This window comes from Gastrolobium bilobum, unplaced genomic scaffold (genome assembly GCF_033153095.1).
Source record: "Gastrolobium bilobum isolate Gb01-03AN ecotype WA unplaced genomic scaffold, APGP_CSIRO_Gbil_v1 utg66728, whole genome shotgun sequence".
Classification (NCBI taxonomy): Eukaryota; Viridiplantae; Streptophyta; class Magnoliopsida; order Fabales; family Fabaceae; genus Gastrolobium; species Gastrolobium bilobum.
The window spans coordinates 144,492-150,491 of record NW_026895461.1 but is presented as its reverse complement, the minus strand read 5'-3'; the positions used below and the strand labels follow the sequence as shown (position 1 = coordinate 150,491).

At 31.2% G+C, this 6,000-nt stretch overlaps 1 pseudogene; it reads right to left on the bottom strand.

The window, feature by feature from the left end:
- Positions 1-1,565: 1,565 nt before the first annotated feature.
- LOC133313119 (large ribosomal subunit protein uL30z-like) lies at positions 1,566-2,573 on the bottom strand (annotated as a pseudogene).
- Positions 2,574-6,000: the final 3,427 nt, after the last annotated feature.

Below are 6,000 nucleotides of genomic sequence, written 5' to 3'. Positions count from 1 at the left end.
AATGACCAAGCTTAATTCTGTTTTTGCTCTCAAACTACTTATCACTTTTTGGGAATTGAAGTTAAGCATCTACCTAATGGTTCCTTATTACTTACGCAACGGAAATATATTGGGAACTTATTGGCCAAGGCCCAAATGATGCAAAGGATCTCTTTGCACCTATGGTTAGTGGCCGTAAACTCATTAAATATAGCAATGCCAACATAGATGATCCCCACTTGTAAATGTCTATTGTTGGGGCCGTGTAAAATGCAACAATCACTTGGCCTGATATTAGTTTCAATATAAAAAAGGTGTCATTTTAAGTCCCAGCCTCTTGATGATCACAAGAAAGCAGTCAAAAGGATCCTTTGTTATCAGAAAGCTACCATCACTCATGGCCTTTTATGCCTGCTCAACCAAATCAATCCCTCTCTCTTCAAACATTCGATGATGCTGGCTAGGCATTTGACCTAGATGACTAATGTTTTACATCTGGTCCTTCTGTGTTTTTGCCTTTTGGGAATTTGGTCTCTTGGTGGTTGAAGAAACAGCCCTTGGTAGATTGTTGCAGCAGAGAATATGAGTATAGAAGTCTAACCTCCACTACTACAGAGATTCTATGCATTCCGACTTTGCTTTATGAACTTCATGTTCCCATTACCACATCTAAGTCCTACCATTTACTATGACAACCTGAGTATGGTGGCCTTATCTCATAATTCTGAACTTCACACTCAAACCAAGCAAATTGATCTTGACATATTTTTTGTTCAAGAGAAAGTCATCAACAAGAGCTTGATTATGCTCATGTTCAAACTCAGTAGATCAGATTTCTTATGTCCTCACTCCTCGCTAATAACAAACTGTGGTTGATCTCTTCAAGTTTTTGCAATCACCCACAGTTTCAAGAAAAGGTTGTAAGAGACATTAAACTACATGTGGACACCATGTAGTAATTCTCAGCTAGAGTAGAAACAGGCAGTGAGATTACCATATCAGTAATAACAGGCTTGTAAGTGTCCTGCTATGATTTAGCTAAGACAGACATCACCAACTGTCTTAACTGACTCTTAAGTATGTAAACTAAAGAAAGATATGCACAATGCAAAATACAGATTCATTTCCATCAGAGACTCCTCTCAGTTATCTCTATTATTTTCTTTCACTTTCTTGGAGCTAAAACCCATTTTGTACACATAGTCAGGAGGTTCAGCATTTTCCTTTCCTAAATAAGTTGCAGGCATATTCTATAAAGTCAGTTAACTCCAAAATACTAAAACCTATTCTCCCCACGAACATACCCCCACTCAACATATATCTAACTCAAAACTTCCCACACAAAATTTTTGAAGTTGACGTTCAGGAGTATATGTTTCAATTGGAAATTTGAAATTTTGAGGATGGAAGCTACAACTATACTGCTATAATATATGAAGTTGTATGAGATCTCAAGAGAATCATCTTTGATATAATATAACCCATCCACCTTACTTTTAACCTGAAAATATATCAAAGTTCTACAAAGCTACCCTACCATTAACATCTAATATCACATCAAATATAAAAACGAGAGCATTAATCTCTTACCCATAGGTAACATATGGTTCCACTCTCTGCAGCTTAGCCATTACCCCCTCAGTTGGCTTCACAAAGACAGCACTGAATATGCTTCTCAACCCCAAGCTGTACAGGACCTTTCTGGTTTTCGGATGCATGTCTCTTTTCCTAAAAGAATGGGAAGAAAGATGTTATAACTTTGCACAATGCCAAAAATCAAATCAATGAGAGAAGAAACAAAGACAGCTACCCCTGTATCCGAATGATTATTAAGGGCTTGGAGTTTGTGGTCAATAGTTCTGGTAGTTTCCTCTTGACCCTCCGTTTCATCCTTATAAGATCCACCTCCTACACAAAGAAGCATATAAGCATAATAACAACTAGTCAACCACAACAACAACAACAATAATAATAATAATAATAATAATAATAGAAGTCTCTAATCAAATGCATTCAGTTGGTATAGGCATAGAAAAGTAACAATAATTCAACGAATTCTCCGAATTACTAACTTGAATGAATCTAAATACAACAAGCCCTACTACATATAGGGTGAGGATAACAGAAACTAAAACTAACTCTAACAAACTGTAACACATCAGCAACTGAAGTACAATTGAATAACAGAACAAGTAATTGCAGACTAAGCAAACATACTACTATTATACACAGAATAATACATACATAAGCTGGAACAATGGAAGGCAAAAATTCTATAACTGGAAAAAATTCACAAAATGGATATTACAAAATTAGGTTATAAAAAAGAGGTGAAAGAGTTACCCTATTGCGATATTCAAAAATGAAATCCTCGGGCTTCTTGATGAAGTCCTTGGAATTGCTCCTTTTTCTGCTGGAATTGCTCCTTATTCCTTAAAGCCCATGATTCGCCGCTTTTCCTCTTCTTTAATATAACCTCTGGAATATAGTTCAGAGGCTTTGATACCTCTTCTTCCATTTTATTCTTCTCTTCGCTGCATACACAGTAAGACACGACATAGAGAGGAGATTAGCCACAGAGAACAAATATCATAACCACCAAAAGAAGAGAAAAAAGAAGAAGAAGAAAACAAAAAAGGGCATGAACCTGATTTTTATATATGAATGAAAATAAGAAAACAAAAGAAAACAAAAAAGAAGAAAACAAGAAGAAAACAAATACAATTGAGCAGAAGGTAAGAAAATTAATCCATTAAAATTTTCACATGTATTGAAAATATTATAATTAATAAAAATCTCGATGGTAAGTATTAATGAATGAAAATATCTTTATTCAAGAAAATAATCAAAAGTGAGGAAAATTATAATTTTTTTTATATAAAAACAACGGTCTTCCAGGTTACTCGAAAAAAACCAAATGATGGTATTCCCAGTTTTTTCGTTATAATTTTTTTGTTTCTAAAATTTTTATACTTTAATTAAGTTTTCAATTACATATTTATTAAAAAAGGTTATATAAAATATCTAATTTTTTAAATATTTGTATGCAAATATTATTTTTATAAAAAAATTAAATTATGAATAATTTTTTTGTATTGAATATTCTAAAAAAATGTTAAATATTAGAGGTGTTCGAAACTGGATTGGATCAGCTTTGCAAGCAAAAATCATCCGATCCAATCTCTAAAATTTGTACGATAATTATTGTGCAAATAATATAACTTTTGTATGTATTGCCTTTGTAAAGATTGTATGTTGGTTATTGTGTAATCTAGAAGCACAAGTAAACGATAATCTAATTTTCTATATAGTACAACAAAAAGTTGAATTACTATCTTTTACCTCCAACAAAAAACTTACAACGTGGTTGCCTGAGATACGAAATAACCCAAATTTTTATCCTACAGAGTAGCTGTTATACAACAATAACTTATGTAATAAAAGCTGTTGTACAACAATACCCCATGCAATAAAAATATATGATGTAGCCTATTATTTATTTATTTATATATATATATATATATTACATTATTTATATATATATATATGATGTGTAGCCTATTATTTATTTACATTTTTTAAAATGTTAAAGTGTAATCTACCAAAAATAAAAAAATGTTACAAGTGTAAGAATGTAGTAAAAAAAAACTATGCAAACTTATTTAAAATTTCAGTATTAGTTGATTTGTAGCAGCAAAATAATTGAGAGGGCTATAAAAAATTCTTGTTTAACTAATTTGTACTGAAAAAATTAAACTGTTAAAAATTTTACATATTCTGAAAATATTACTGATTAATAAAAATCTCCATGGTAAGTATTAATGAATAATAAATATCATTTTTCAAGAAAATAATAAAAAAGCGAGGAGTTCTATTTTTTTTATATAAAACTAACTGTTCAAGTATAATTGGAAAAATGATTTAAATTTTGCTTATATTTCACTTGTATATTTGTGTGCAAATATCATTTCATTAAAAAATTTTAATTATGAAAAATGTATATTTATTTAGAATATTTTAAAAAATAAATATTATAAATCCGACCTGACCTATATTTAAAAATATAAGTCCTTGATTTTTTGTGAGTATTCATTCCTTCCAGCAACATAAAAAATAGAAAACGAGAAATCAGTTAAAAACCCAAAAGAGCACAAGAAAACAACAATAGCTTGTTTTGTTTTGGAGAGATCTAGAGGTAAGTGTCTCTTATATAGCAGTGTAAAATATAAGAGACATTTTTATATTTTATAAAAAATTTGCTTATATTTTATAATTTTATAAAACAAACTTTATAAAAAAAATATTTATAAAAAAAACGGATAAAACTTTATAAAACATATAAAAAAATTTATAAAATTATGATTGATTAAAATTTTATATATAAGATGAAAATTTAAAAATAAAACTCCCACACAAACACTAAAGCAAATATCAAATTATTTATACATAAGAAATATGTGGAAGGTTATACTTACAATCTTTTTTTTTACAACCTCTTACAATCATATCTTAACAACGTTGATTTCCGCTAATTAACGATTATCATTTATTATGAATTAATAATTAATTAATGAGTTTAATTTGTGAAAATCATAACCGTTGATTGACGAAAATTAACGGTGTTAAGATAGAGTTGTAAGAGGTTGTAAAAAAAAAAGTTGTAAGTATAACCTTCCTCAAGAAATATATACTTAAAAATTCGAAACATGTGTCATTTTGCAATTTTAAATTGATTTAATTTTTAATGTACAAAAATAATTATTTAAACAATTGTGTTATCTAATTGTTTAATTCAACGACAAGTTGTTCTTAAACTTAATTAAAGCTCAAGCACGAAATTGTAGTATATAATTTATTTTATTTTATTTTTTTAACTATACTTAAATTTGAAATCACCAGTTAATTTAAAACAAACAGTCACTTACCAGTTAACACATATATTTTAAAGTTATCCGGTAAGTAAATGCACATCACTTGTAAGCGTTGTTATCGGCTCTCCACCTCCAATTCTCTTCTTCTTCTTTTCTTTTTTTTTTCTTCTTTTTTCCCAAGGTATCCTACAGTCGATAGCCGAAGACTAATCCTTTCGAGGCGGGAGATCACATTAAGGATGTGCATGACAACCTTCCCAGAATGAGTTTTTTTTCAATTTCTGTTCCTGAGAATAAAAATGGATGAGAAACTCGTTTGGTAAAACCAGTTTATTTTTTTGTTCTCCAGATGAACCGGTTTAATTTTTGTGCCGGGAAACAAAAAAAAGAATCAAAAAATTTCTGCTTTTCTCATTCCTGGCACAAATTAAAATAGAATCAGTTTTCCCCTCTCTCTCTCCCTCTTTGTCTCTCTCTCCCTCCCCTCACACAACAACACCAAACCATCACCGGCCTTCAACATATCACAAGACCACCACCCTCCTTCACTGCGGAATCATCTCCTTCCCTCTCTCTTTCGCCTTTTTGGTGTGCCCTGGCATTTCCAAAGTGAAGTTACATTTGCTTATCACACCCACAATTGTTCTATACAAACAGGATCACTAAACAAATTGACAATATTACTAATCGGAACCATAAAATCTAGTAATAGTACTAAATTTGAAATGCTTTGTCAGAATAAAAAAGAAAGCTACTTTCATGAATTGAATACATCTCAATCAGTTAGCAGAAATGTAGACGAGGCAATGATGACAAAGATAACGGCGAGTTCGAATTTCTGCAAAATTCAGAGCTTTCTCAGTTAATTTCACTCTCCAACACGAAATGCCCCAACAAATTCACAGTGTGGACCAAATTCTCTTGGCACAGAAACTCATTGCTGAAAATCCTCTCCACCTCTCTCCTGAAATCATGCACGAAAACATGGGTCTTGCTGGGTTTTTCGCCCCCGGTTTTCTTGCTCCGATCCAGCACGGCGTTGGTGTAGATCGCCGACATCCTCCCCGGAGCCGCCGGAAAATACCCGCGCAGCCCATAAAAAAAAATGTAGACGAGGCATTAATATTAAGGTAATAATATGATATTAAAA